The sequence below is a fragment of the Myodes glareolus genome, chromosome 4, assembly GCF_982192425.1.
Source record: "Myodes glareolus chromosome 4, mMyoGla1.1, whole genome shotgun sequence".
Classification (NCBI taxonomy): Eukaryota; Metazoa; Chordata; class Mammalia; order Rodentia; family Cricetidae; genus Myodes; species Myodes glareolus.
This window is the reverse complement of record NC_142029.1, coordinates 116,244,374-116,259,516: the sequence shown is the minus strand read 5'-3', so window position 1 is coordinate 116,259,516 and position 15,143 is coordinate 116,244,374. Positions and strand designations below refer to the sequence as shown.

Genomic DNA, 15,143 nt, shown 5'->3' with positions numbered 1-15,143 from the left:
CTAGATCACGGCATAATTTTCATTTGCCAAAGATCGCCAGGGCTCTGTGATGTTGCTGCTGTCTTTATTTGAGGTTGGGTACCAAGCACAATGTCTGCCTCTACCTTCAGCCTGCTGCTTCTTTAGCGTAACATTATTTCACACACCCTGGCCTTTAAAGTAAAAATTTGTAGAGGGAAATAGAGCAGCTAATTGTCCACCCACAGAATGAAATACACAGTCCAATGTAAATTACACTCCACATCGTGATGTGAACCCAAGGTGAGCAAGACCTAAACCATCTGATTCAGGTTAGACTCAGGGGGAAAGTCCTGCAGACTACCAGGTTCCTAGACCACCCATCTCCAATGTTAGGTCTTCAAAACTAACGGTAAATGCTGTGTGTTGATCCCTTCCTGGAACCCCAGGACTGTGTAGGCTGAGGCAGGATTGCACAATCTAGACCAGCCTGGCCACACAGTTAGACTTGGTCTAAATTTTTAAAATAAAAAGCAAAGAGTAGTTTCCTTTCATTATTTATCCTTCCCTTCCCTGGGAGAATTTACGCATTTATGGGGCATTGATGATGAGTTAAAGAGCAATAACAGCCCGGCTGCTGCAAAGGGAGGAAAACAGGACCACTCCTCCTCAGTGTGGACAGCATTCCAAAGCAGAACTCTGGCCAGGGCTGGAGGCTGCACCCAGGCTCATCCAAGCTCCACGCAGCTGGGGTGTCTGGAAACCCTTTGCAGGACTGTTGGATGGGTCCCAGAATGTCAGCCTCATTTTCGATTTACTGGCTCTGGTTGCCTTGTGTCACGCTGACCTTATTGTTAAACACAGGTTTGTTTGCCTTCTTACGACTCTTGGCAAAATGGGGAGTGCATTATTTTTAAGCTGGGTGAGAGCTTTCAACTGACAGGGCACTTTCAGAGAAATGTGAAGAGGGCAGCCATGGAGGGCCACTCTGCACCTTCCAGGAAGCTGAACCAGGCTATCAGCTCTCTGGGGAGACATTGGCAGCATGGCCCATATATAAACTGAAGTAAGTAAATTATATAAGCAGCGTTTTAAATAGTTTTCAGAAATACGTTGTAGCTTACTTTTTAATTACCTTTTGAAATTGCTCATCAACCCCAACTGTAGCCAACTTTCCAAACACTATTTTAAATAAGACCCATTTAAACATGATTTTCTCTTGCTGGATACATATGAAGCTTAGCACATCTTTGTCTATGATGGCTATTTTTCTTTGAATTTTTATTATTAGTTATTTTAACCAGCAGAAGTTTAAAGTATACTGTCATTGAAGGTAACTTCTTTTGCTATCCTCCTTCCCTTAATTTGGTTTTTGAAGTGTATGTTCACCAAACTGTGTTTCTATTACAAAACAACTGTTCTGTTTGTCTTCTTAGTCTTAATAAAATACATCCCAATTAGAGCTGCTGAGCCATGGAAAAATACACTCAGTGCGACTGGATATTTTTAAAATATGGACTGTATTTGATAAACACAAATTTTAACTTTTCAATGTAGGAAAACAACCAGTGAACGTCTGTGATAGCATTCCTGAGCTGGGCTGGCAGTTAGAGATTTGAGGTCAGCGAACATTGTAGAGCGTTAGCTTTTCTTCCTCCTAGACCTCTGTGACTTAGCAGGGAGACAGAGAGGAAAGTGTATGTGAATTAGCACAGTCTACCCCATAGCTGTCAAAGGTGCACTCCGCTCATCCTCTGTGGGGCAGAAACCCCTCCAGAATTTCAGATGGTAATCAGCAGAAAAGTTCCACGGGTTGCCTTCCGTACTCATCATTTTCATCACTATTGTATCGCCTTCTGACACAAATATTATGTATATTCTAACTCTTCTGGGGTGCTCACATTCCCAGGAAAAATCAGAGTTGTCAGGCCTCTATTTTTAAGGTCCTTCTAAAGAATATAAATTTTCATTTTTATTTTTCTAAATCGATGCTTTGAAACAGACAGAGGGAACAGGCAAGGGCTTAGAAGGAGGAGCATGGCTTCCCAGGTCAGTTCGGAAGTTCCCTGACTTGAAAGTAAATATTGCCCCTTGGTTATTGAACAATGTTCAGGGCAGGATGATGCAAACCCCGAAAGATGATGTGTCACGATAACTGTTCAAAGAACTGCCAGCCATTATCCTAGCACAAGGCTAAAGATGCTCAGAGCTTGGGTAACGCTTAGGGAGTCTCTCACTGTTCGAATTTGAGGCTGTATAGTTTAGGAGGAAAGTCCCCAGTCCATCTATATATCAACTAACTGAGTTTTCTAAGATCTTAACATCCTGCTCAAAAGAGAGAAGAAAACGGCTAGAAGACAATTATCTCCTTCAACTCCCAAAGTTAATCAAAGCACCACTGTCCTCTGACGCCGCCAGTCTTCTGACGACTTTAATCGGTGCATCACCGCCAGTTCTGCTGTCTGTGACAGTACAGGAAAAACCAAAATGGTGTTGCTGGTGATTGTGACAATGACGGTGACGCTGGAAAGTGTTACCTTGGGCATCATCTTATTTTCAACTGCAAGCAGCGAGGAACTCCAGGTAGTAGGGCAGTCACCCTGCTGGATTCTGGGAGTGACCTCTTCCCTGAGGTACAGATGGATAGAGAGGAAAGACAGATGATTTGACAGCTGGGTATCACTGGAAACGAGAGGGTGGAAGGCACACAGGAAACTCTTAGACTAGCTGAGTCCCAGTGGGCCGAGATATTCTGTAAAACATTGTGTGTGAAATGGTTGAGCTTAGCATGCAGACAAGAAGAAAGGGAGACTACTCCAAACTTGTTATCAGTAGAGGCACAAGGGGAAGGGAAAGGCGCACACATATGGAACCAAAGCTCAGGATGAGACCCAGGATGAAATCTAAGTCCCAAACATCTGTGGCCTTTGTCTATCAGATTATCATAAGAAGACATGATTCCGTGTGAGCAAGAACACAGCATCCTCTGTGTGGATGTACCAGAGAATTCCCTTCTGCACTAAAGGTGGCGGGCTCATCCTGGAGGCAGGGAGCGTGTTTGGAAGGGAGTTGCAATATTCTGTGAAATGAAGGGTCATAAACATGAAGAGCTTCGGGTGAGTATGACCTCTTTAATTTTCCAGAAGGTTTTATAAGACATAACAGAGAGGAACTGGCAGAATGACGAAAGCAGATGAACACACCAGATAAACTTCTGGACAGGAGACCAGATGCCTCATTGTTTGGCTTCTGTGTCGAAACTGAAATTCCTCATCAAGAAAGAAGATTAAAAACTAAGAAAGTTAAGTTTTACTAATTGCTAGAATCCAGATGCATACCCTAACAAGCTGTACCCTTTCTCCAACATCCCCACCATTTCGAATACCTGCAAACTCAAAGTACCAGTTAAGGAACTGAAAGAAAGCCAAAATAGCTCCAAACTCAGCCAATGGGAATCAGGGACACTGGGTTGCAGACAAATACAGGAGAAACATGTCCAGTGAGTAGCTACCTCTTCAGGTGCCCCATCCAGTACCGCGGCACTATAGAACAGGAATAAAGAGATTAAATACCTGTTCAGGGTCTTGTCTCATGAACCATCTGAGGAGAATGGCATAGGGGATGAGAAAGAAGCAGATGGAAATAGTCTGGGAAGTGAACTTGATAGTTAAGGTCTAGTTATCCCTTTTAGTTTAATAGGGATACCTCACTCAGTTCTTGTCAAGGCCTCACCGTCCACCTTATTCACACTAATGGAAGAGCAACAGGGACGGGAAGAAGATTTCTATGTGTGTGGTGGCAGTGGGAATTGGAGCCTCCTGGCCATTCTTCTGGCACCCTTTCATGTCATGGCAATTGCCAATCCCAGTCACAAACGCAAAGGTGTCCTCTCCCGTAGACACCTATGTGTGCCGTGTGAACTCATCAGCTCTGCTCCAGCACGGCAGAGCGTTTTGACAGCTGACATGCTACTCTCTAATATTTGCTAGCTCAACAGACTTCTCCTATATGAACTGCTTTCCCTGCCTGGCCTCTTCCAAAGGGTCACTTTGTCCTTTGAAGACAACTGTGGCTTCCACTACCTGCTGTGAGCTCCCCTGCTGGCGCTAGTCAGAGTGTAGAGTCTGAGACATTGCAGTCTGTACAACTTGACTGAACCCGAGCCACTGTGTTCATGGACTACTGCCTTGTCTTGATTGTCTGTGGACCACATCGTCTTCTTCAAGTTCAGTCCCCAAATGCAAAATCTGACACCCTTGCCACACCTGTGGCCGCTGCTTCTCTTTCTCTTCCTGTCAGTTACAGGTTTCTGGATCAGAGGTGAATTCTGGTCATAGCCTTTAAGAGCTGCCCATGATCAAGCTTAGCTTTGTTTGTTTGATTTTGAGACAGGTTCTAACTATGTAGCCCTGGCTGTCCTAGAACTCACTGTGCACGCCAGGCTGGCCTCGAACTCACAGAGATTCACCTGTCTCTGCCTCCTGAGTGTAGATTTAAAGTTGTAAGTTACCATGCCCAGCATGCAAGTTCAACTCAAGCTCTATATGTGTAACACTTAGGGGACGATTTTTCTCTTAGAAACTCTTGCTCTGGTCCACTCAAAGGCAAACCCAGGAAATCAGAAGATGAACGCTGACTTTCCTTAAGCATTTCTCCTCTAGTGTGTCGAGAAGGACCATTGTCAAAAAGGACCAACACACATGGATGCACTTCAATAAGCATATGCTGGGCAGTTCTTTGGGAATTTCTATTGAAGCTGTCTGTCGAGAGCATGAAACGCCCCCTTCATCTGCAGTGCCCGTCAGCTCTCCTCCCGTGGGTGCTGGGATGCATGGAGCTGTGGAAAGGCAGTGGCTGTGAACAGCACCCACCACACCCCTTTTAATCTAATGTTCTCTGCTTCCCTTGGGATAATTTCACTGCCTTGAATGCTGACTTTCACAGTTCAAGCTGAAGTTGCTGAAAGGCTCTGAGAACTAGACTCTTATATGCCGGCAAAGTTAGTGTTCACGGCCACCCAGGCAGAGAAAGTCATCGCGCTCCGTCGTTTCTAGGGTCTTCTCTGAGCTTTCTGCTACTGCCCTGTTTTACGTAAATAACAGGTCCCTTATAATGTTATTCAGTACATCTAGATATTCAGTCTCCCATCCCTAAGTAAAGTTATACAAATGTGGCTTCTAATTTCTGAGTGGGAAATAAAATATTTTGAAATTTATTGGCAGTGGGGGTTTGGTAGGAAGGAAAAGCTATGCCCCCATCTGTGAACCCTGGCACTGTTTCCCTGGAAAAGGCCGGGCATTGAGAGGAAAAACTGTGCAAGCGGCAGCAGCATCATCAGGCACTTCTTTCCGCCTATTGGGAAGAATCACACTGTGGCTCTGCCGTGAGGGTGGACCTCAGAGGAAACTTTTGTGACTCCCTCAGGAAAGTTAAGTCAGTCTATCCGCCTTGAGTGGAGTCAGGGGCTCAACAAGCTCGGCTTTGAAAGGAATCTTTAAATGGATTATTTTTAAAAACAACATTGGAAATTTAAATGATTCCTAATGTAATACTATGCAATGATAAGGAATAAACTCTGTGTAAGCGAATTAAAACAGCCAAGCCTCATTGTAATTACATATCAAGTGCACATGCATAGTCAAGGCATGGTTCTCATGTTTAATTCTAGCCAGAATTTCAGCTTGCATAGGACCATATATGACATAAGGGAGGATGTTAATATGGTTTGGTGATGTGCATTCTTGATAATCTATGCATTTTAATAAAGCAAGGATTGGTTCAAGACAGTTAAACTGAAGCCAACTAGTTGTTTTAATTATAAAGATTAAAACAAACACAAAACAGCTCATCCTAGTATCTAGTGAGATATAATGATATTTATATTGATTACAGTGTTCAAAATGTGATAGTCGTTCTTCAGATATTAATTTTCATAAGACATTGTGAACTAAACATTAAAGGGATGGGTGTAATCTACTTGTTGAGACTATTATTCTGCATTGGTTTCATTAAAATAATCTAATTTATTAAAGTACTATAAATAAATGGTAGTCAATAAATAAAATAAGTGCCTACAGTGTGTGTGAGCCATGCTGGGAATTTGAAGACAAAAAGATGAAAGGGTCGATTCCTTGCTGGATGTCTATTTAATTAGATGTCAGATATTATAGATTATAATAAACATATTTGTTTAATTTCCATCAAGTAAAAGGTTGGAGAAAGTTGAATATTCTATCTGGTTATTTGATCACAAAAATGTTCTTACAGTGTAAAACATTTATTTCTTTTATTCCTGCTGAGCGCTATGCTTTCATATTAAATGTGTCCCAGATGAACTTTTTAATAATGTCGAGAAACTTCCGATTCACCATGAAGTGGTACGCTATGTATTTTGTAAATACTTGATTACAATTATAGATAGGGTAATTATTATCTAACTGCTGAATATATAAAAGGAAAGAGTGTTGCGGGGTGCCACTGAGGCATGCTTGTAATTCCCAGACTCGGTAAGCAGAGGCAGGATTGCTGCGGGTCTGAGGTGAGCTTAGACTACAGCATAAATTCTAGGCTGTCCAGGGCTTCATAATGATTCTCTGCCTCAGACTTTAAAAAGAAACTGCAGTAAGTCCCAGGGAGCGTGCAGCCCAGACTTCAGTCCCTCTGTCTGGAGCCGCTTGCTCTCTCTCTTCTGCCGATGTACAGGACAAATTGTCTGCTTTTTTAAACAATGTTTTATCTACACAACATAATGTTGTTTTGTCTGACGAGAAGTGGTCAAATCTCATCGTGCAATTGATCTAATCCAAGGAGAGTTATTTTGTAAAGTGCTGAAGTCCACTGTGTGTGAGCAGTTTGGAATCCATAATGCTTCACCAGCATGAACACCCTGAGAAAGCAAAGCCTTCCATGCTGGCCCATGCCACTTGCACATGAATGTGTTGTGACAGAGAACTGTGTGGCACAAAGCTGGCAAGCCAGCAGTGCCAGGACACTTGAAGCGATTCATTCTGTGTCATTCTCCTATGTCATCCAGCCTGCTTCATCCCTTCTCACTGTTAGCTAAATACTACAGAATCCCTACATTTGATTCATATGTTTGAAATACCAAATGAAGCTTGTTGAAGGATGACCAGATAGATCTCATATTTACACAGCTAGTCCTACAACACACTAAATAAGTATTTTTAAAGGAAATATAAACACGAGGAAGGAATTTGAGTTTATTAAATATGTTTAATAAAAAATAATAGAAAATCTGCTTGCTAAATAGCCAAGATTAAAATATATAGCCAGAGCTTTATTTTGTTGTTATTAAAGGATTTGCATATCATTTGTCTGTCAACATTTTCTTGTGAGCATCACAAGCCTAGATCTTTACTGTGAAAAGTATTTTTTTGTGTATTTCTTCTGTAACATGATAAACACTTTGAACATTACATTTTCTAGTAAAATATGACTCATATATGAATGAAATACATTTAAAGGAGAAAAAAATAATTCCAGTACTAACGGCTAACCAACCAATTAAAATAATCATTTTAGTTGATTGATTCATGATGACTATTCTTAATCAAAGGTATATTGTGATATGGGTAGGAGAGTTCTTTGTTTGCTTTTTCTATTCTGATTTCTTCCCATAAAAAAAAAACAATGATACTTTCATCATTGTTTTTAGTTCTTATGGGCTCTAAAACCAAGTTGCATTTTAAAATTCTCTCTCTCTCTCTCCCTCTCTCTCTCTCTCTCTCTCTCTCTCTCTCTCTCTCTCTCTCTCTCTCTCTCTGTCTGACAGAGTTTCTCTGTGTAACTTTGGAGCCTCTCTGGAACTTGCTCTGTAGACCAGCTCACAGAGATCCACCTGCTTCTGCTTCCCAAGTGCTGGGATTAAAGGCTTGTGCCACCGATGCCTGGCTGGATTTTATAATTCATATAATCTTAAATGTCATTAGTCAAAACAAAATCTTGTGTGCTTGTGCAAAAAAAATCTTCCATGTAAACCAGGTTTTGCAATGCCTGCAATCCCAGCACTTGGAAGGTAAAGGCAGGTAGATAAATCTGTGCTTCTTTGAGGCCAGACTGGTCTACATAATAAATTCTAGGCTAATCAGGGATTCAAAGTGAGATCCTATCTGATTACAACCTGGCAAAATCAGGAAGCAATGCTAACTTTGTAGTTCTTTATAGCCAGCGAAGAGCAGGGCAAATGCTCATCATTTTAATCTTTTGCTCACTTGTTTCTGTATAAGACAGATCAGTGATAACATTTAACCTGGGCACGCTGCTAAACTTTGAAGCAGCATTTGTTGTATTGATTTAGAAAAGAATAGTCATCATTAAGAATTTTCTTCAAAACTACAAAACTTTTAAATGACCTGAATATAGGGTAGAAATAAAAACAGAGGACGTTAGTGCACCCGTACACCTCAGGACATCAAAAGCAGCACTCTGCCCAGAGCTCCAGAAGACAGGCGTCTCTGCTTGAATGGTAATTCATTGTGATTTCAGTAATCTGACCGAAGTTCCGAACCTCACTATCTTGTAACACATGGCAGGGATACTTCAGCAGAGAACTCTGTATTTACATGGGTAAGCACCTACAAAACCCCTTCACACACTAGAACACCCCACACGAACATACCATTTTTCCCTAATAATTTCCAAATGCATGTTAAAAATCAAGTTGCCATGAGCCAAGGCTTCCTCCTCTGGCGTTGCTCCCCAGTGAAGCTCAGCGGGGTCCCGTGGAGAGTGCTGGTGGCAGCAGAGGAGCCAGACCTGAGAGACCTGGTCAGTAGCAGCAGGGGGGCGGGCAGCAGCTGGAGAGAGCCCAAGGTGAATCAGGCCAATGCTCTGCTCTGCTTCAGGGTAAAGAATGATGTGCTTGGCACAGTGATAGGTCATGGTGGGTCAAAAATTAGAGAAATCCAAAACACAACAAACACCAGAATACGGGTAATAAAAAAAATCCTAAGGCAGAAATCAAAATTTTTGGCAATAAAGCCATGCAAATAAAAGCAAAAACAGTGAATGATAATGTTGTTAAAAAACAACAAAATTACATTCCAGGACACAGAGTTGATATTATTGCATTCCAACCTCCTGCTGGAACAGGTACCAGCACAAGTGATCAGCCATTGATAGATTGGGATCAAATTCGAGAAGATGCTTTGAAATGGGAAAAGAAAAAGTGGGCAGGAAAGAAAATTTTAATATAACATGTGATGATTTGAAAGATGGAGAGAAACGTCTTATCTCCAACCCTAAATGTAAATTTGAAGGTGTTTTTTAAAGTTACCCAGAAGTTATGGAAAACATTAAAAGAGCAGGCTTTCAAAAACCTATACCAATCAGTCAGAGGCAAGGCCAATATTTCTACACAAAATAGATCTTATTGGAGAAGCACAAACAGGAACAGGGAAGGCACTGTCCTATTTAATGCCTGAGTTTCTCCATCTAGACTCTCAACCACTAGCTAGAGAGCAAAGAAATGGACCAGGCATGTTAGTCCTTACACCTACCCAGGAATTAACCCTTTGAGCAGAAGTTGAATATTCTAAATATTCATATAGTGATCTTAAAAGTGCTTGTGTACATCATGATAGAGATAGAGATAGACAAATACAAGATGTTTCAAAAGGTGTAGACATTATTGCAACTCCTGGAAGACTGAATGACCTACAAATGAATAACTTTGTCAACCTGAAAAGTATAACCTATTTAGTAATCATGGAGTTTCAGATGTTGCTGGACATGGCGTCTCCAGGGCATCTCCCTGACTCTGCCTTCTTTCTCCCAGCATTCAGTTTAGTTTTCCCACCTAGGTCTATTCTGCCCTGCTGCAGGCCAAAGCAGCTTTATTCATTAACTAATAAAAGCAACACATATATGGAAGGACTTCCCACACAACCCCCAGACTAATTTTTACTTCATTTCAAACTCTTCATGCCTCTTGTTGAAAATATACAATAATGATTTAATGTAAATTTCAATAGATTTTATTAATTTTGTGCTTTAAATTCATTTTTTAACTTGTGTAATTAGAACCTGAATAATTCAATTTATTAGAAAATTTTAGAAATATTTAATTAATACCTAATTCCCTTTCTACCAACAATTTGAATTGATGGTATTGAACAATAATTTCTTTAATTTTATAATATTTTCTCCTTTATGTTATAAAATTGGATACTATCATTATAAAACATAAGACTTAAAATATTGATACTTTGATTTGTGATACTTTGCAGCCCAATGGAATTTTCATAGTCTTCAATTTTTACTTCACTTTGTTTTCTATAAATTTGAACTATTTTTTATATAATATCTTCTGTTTAATTTAGGGGAAAATCAATTCTGCCTTTTGTGTTTCTATTTTTGCTATCCATCTCGTTGATAAAACCTTGGCTCTGAAAAGTAAGTGACATTTCCATTCATATGTTCCTGAACTGATTTTGACATTATAATTCAAAATATTAATCTGCACTTTAATCCTTCCCAGCTATATTTAGAAATTCCCTCTCGTTAATTGATTGAAATATTAGGGAAATGGCTTTACACTGTGCTTCAAGGATAAACTGTCAAGCGGAAATGTACAAGCTTTTTTGATTAAAAATAATTGTGAACTAATTTCAGCTGAACATTTAACAGTGTGCCTATCAAATGTAATAAAGTAGTTATTTCAAAATATGCACACCAGTCATGCTAGCACTTGGGAGACAGAGGCAGGAAAATCAGAAGTAAAGGCAGCCTTAACTACATAGCAAGCTCAAGGCTGGCCTGGGCTGCATGATACCCTATTTAAAAGAAAAATACATATTTCCAATAGATAAAATCTTCTGCATTAATTTGAATTATTATGTTTTAATTTATTATTTAAATTAATGTTGTGCAAGATTAACTGTTGAATGGTATGAGAAAAATGTGCTGAAATCGTTGGCCAAGTAATAAGTCTTGTTTGTTCCTTTTGATATCTCTTATACTGACTAACCATTTCTGAATATCAAATTCATCATTTCTCTACATTCTGAAACTGCAGTTCAGTTTATCCAAATATGTGTTCTGCTTGAAACAGCTTGCTCATCAACACTTTGCTCCTTTGTGTGGATCCTTAACCTCTTGGTCCACTGTTTAAGCAGACTTTGAATGGTCACATGATCAGAGAACAAGAAGATATGAGAATGGCACAAACCCCTAAATATTCTGTGGTCCATGGAGTCGTTGTATGTGAGTAGTAGGCATGTTCTGAAGCAGAAAAAAATCTTATCTTATTAACATCTGCATAACATTGTTTTCCATTGTTCCCATAAATGCTTTAGAGATTTCCAGATTCCAAAGTGTCTGTTACTCATCTAAGGACAGATTGAACAGGGGCGGGTTAGAGCCAGGCACTGACTTCCAGGTTATGAGGAATGAAGCGAGGTAATCTTCTGGCAGAGCTCTGCTCATCACTTTGCATCTAACAAAAAGGTGCAAGACTTTCTTCCATAGTCAGTGGAATCCACTGTAGATACCAACAAGCTGCCATTTAACCCATGTCAGTGCAAACACTGCCTACATGCCGTTATTCAGATCTTACTCGGGACAGTTCCTTCACAAAAGATTGCTGTCTCCTCAGGTGCCAGCTCTACACAGCGAGGCTCCAGGTCACACAGAACTTCTGACAGTGCTCCTACAAATCAGAAGAGCCGAAGACCCTCCCTTCAGGCCTAGTTAATTTGCTCCAAAGCTCACAGAACACAGGGAAACAACTATGTTCACCAGCTTGACATAAAATAAAGCCTCAAGATGAAAGACTAGGTTATGAAGTACATTTGGGCGAGGTCCAGAAATAACCCAAGTCCAGGAGTGACGCTTTCCCAGTTGGCTTGGGTTACATCATCTTCTCAGCATGTGAATGTTTTCACTAGCCAGATGTTCTCAAAACAACATCCTTTTCCTAGTCTTTTTTTTTTTTTTTTTTTGAAGTTTCATGAAAACCTATCAGGGAGACAAAATCAATTCATTCTCCCGGTCTCCTCTCCCCACTGCCGGGAGGACAAGAAATGAGATTAAAGAGTCTAAGCCTCTACTCATAGATCAGCATTTTTACAACTAAGTTCTAAATATTTAGAAGATTGTTGTTGACAGTACGACCATTTAGCAAAATAACAGCAGGAGGTTTTTACCCTGGGATCTCAGCTTTGGCTTTTGAACCAGAAATACAGATCTAACCCCACACCACTCACGCCACTCTTGCCCCAGTGGGTACTTCTTGTCTGATCTGGCAGTGCTGTATCATGTAGGGTCCACCATGGCGTTTCTGTCCAGCACCCTGGCTAGCATCTTCCAGCTCTAGAAAAGCTATCCAGGAGGAAGTTCTCAGTCAGTTTGAGATTGATGTCTCTATGTCCTTCAGACAAAGGGTCAAGTGTCTTCACCAATAGAGGTTTACCCGGGAACTACGGTGGTTAACCAAGGGCAGGGCCAGTATCCTAAACTGTTTGGGAGAGAGGCCACCATGACAATAGTTCATAAAGGAGGCATCCCATGCCTTACACTGTGATTTTAACTTCACAACTCGTGTCTTCTAGGAAGGACACCGCCCACCCAGGCAGGATAGCTCCCATTTTCCAAGTCCTATTTTGAAGTTAGCTTACTATCCATTGGCCTTCCTTAAGGCTTTTCACAAACTCCTACTTTTGGTTTATCTGCTCACTACTCTCTCCCCTGTCACATTCATTTTTATTAATAGTATCTTTTTATTATTTGGAAGTTCTATACATCCAGACAATGTATATTGATATCCATGTACTCCTCTTCCTCCACCTCGCTTTCATGAACCAAACCCAGCTTCATGCCAGAAGGAAGTATTTCTGAAGGACCGTAAATCCAGAATTTTTTACTTCTGCCCCCCAAAACAAGGCTTTAATGTGATAATTCCCCAAGTGACCAATCAACTACAGAGAAGACATATGAAACAAACCCAGATCCCCAAGCTTAAGATAGAGAGAAGTAAAACAATATAACTGGTGATGAAAGTCAGGACGTAGATAACTACCAGAAATAGTTTTTGATCAACATGAAGGGAACCCCATACAGTGAGAATGAGATTTTAACTTAGCGTGCTTTTTGTGTTTTCAACTGTAGCTGGACCACTAACTCCTTATCTTTTGCGGGGCGCATCCTGTCCAGCAGGAATGAACCCCACCAAAAACGAGAATTCCTTCTCTGGTCACATCTTTATTTGGAGCATTCCCTTGAGGAAAATTGGGGGAAGGGAAGATAGAGCAGGGACGAGAGAAAGCTTAGAGAGAGAGCGTTGGGCCCCGAGGCAGCTGCTTTTAAACGGTGGAGCGGCTTGAACGCTGTCCTGATTGGTTAATGCCATTCTGCTGTTCTGAGCATGTGCAAGCAAGGGTGCAGGCAGGGGTGCTCAGCCCCACATGGCTACCTCCAAACTGCAGGACCACCTGTGCCTCCAGGTGGCTCCCAACATCTCCCTCTTCTCTTGTTAATAAGAGCAATAAGGCAAAACTATTTTCCAATCTGGTCCCCACCTCACTTGGGCTAGCAGGTAGCACACCAATCAAAGACATACAGCACTTCCACCTAGACGCAGCATGCCAAGAATATCTCTGCTCCCACCCATTCCTAAGGAAGGAAAAGGCAAAGTAGAGTCAGTCAGAAAATTGTTAAGAGATAAGAGGTTGCACAGGGTGTTGCTCAAGGCGATGATGTGAAACAGTTGCTCTTGACACCGCTCAGAAGGTCATCACTGCTGTCTCCGCATGAATCTTCCACAGCAGGACACTCAGCATCCACTGGGTCATCTTCTTTATCTCTCTTGTCAGTCTTGCTGGCATCCAGATGTATGTCAGCATTCCTAGAAAAACATAAACAAAACTCTCCTCCCAAATTAACATTTAAGAGTATTAAAAACTCTCAGTGTAAAAATTCAGCACAATCAGTACTGGAAGTAGGCTGGTTTTGAACTTAGAGATCTGCAGGTCTCTGTTTCAAAAAGCAAATCTTGTTTGCCTGTACCAGCAAAATTTTGAATTAAAAATTAAATGTAAAGAATGCAAGAGAAATCCTTTCTCTGGGGGAAGCTGTCACTGGTAATGTAGTCCCCCTCTTATGTCTAAAAACCAAAGCAGTTGTCACTGGGAATTGAACTCATGACCTTTGGAAGAGCAGGCAGTGCTCTTAACCTCTGAGCCATCTCTCCAGCTCCTCTATTCAGATGGAAAAAAAACCTCTAGGTAGCATAGTTTATCTCACCCGTTGCCTCAGGCAAAAGGTAATGGTAACCAGGTTGACGCGCCTTTATTATGATAATTAGGACCAGTTCTTTGAGGGAGAATGGACGTAGACCATCGATCATCTACTACTTCCTGCTGACAAAGGGGCGCTGTTTGGGGGATAAATGTTTTCATCTGACTGAATTTTTGGCGACAAATGTTTTTATCTGACTGAATTTTTGGCGGCTGTGGCTGAGCGGCAGCGGCAGCAGCAGACAGCGGCGGTTACCCCGCCTCTGAGGCCCATTGTGGCGCGCTCCGCATGGCCCAAAGGCATGGCCCCGCCCCGGGCCGTGCGCGGGCTCGCCGGTTTATTCCGTAACTGCGAACTGTAACTCAGCCTCACCTCAGGCATTGAATTCGCACCGCCAAGCTCCGGCAAGGGGGGCATCCGCCCACCCGTGGGGGGCCCGGTTAGGGCCGCGGGGGCCCCAGTCTCAGACCTTCCCAGGGGTCTCCGTCTTTAGGTCTTAAGCGGCGCTGCTGCTCACCACGCAGCTTCCGCCTCAGTCAGGCGAGTTCGCTCAGGTGCTGAAAATGTCCTCCAAAAACCATAGCCCCGCCAGAAGGCCGGGACATATAGCCTCTGATGTCACACGGACTTTAGCCCACAGCGACCTGGCTTTTCGTAGGCCTCTGTGGACTCCAGCAAATTCCCCGCCAGCAACTGGTTAGCATGGCCACGCCTCCCGAACGAGCTAGCACTCTCCAGTGCAATTTTGCGTCTCCCTCCTGAGTAGCTGGGATTAAAGGTGTGCACCACCGTGCCTGGCCCACTTCCGTGTTTCTAATCAGGCATTACCGCTCAAAGGGGGGCCGGCTGCCGCCAGCACTCTCAGCACGATCAAGCAGCTTGTCTTTCTCAGTCAAAAATTAAAGTTTTTTGTACGTGAGAGCCAGAGACTG

General features: G+C 42.0%; 2 pseudogenes; one reads left to right on the top strand and one right to left on the bottom strand.

Annotated features, from left to right (window-relative positions):
* Positions 1-2,445: 2,445 nt before the first annotated feature.
* Positions 2,446-9,994, top strand: LOC125400443 (putative ATP-dependent RNA helicase DDX43; annotated as a pseudogene).
* Positions 9,995-14,556: 4,562 nt separating this feature from the next.
* On the bottom strand, positions 14,557-14,746 carry LOC148122439 (Nuclear RNase P; annotated as a pseudogene).
* Between the last annotated feature and the right edge of the window lie 397 nt (positions 14,747-15,143).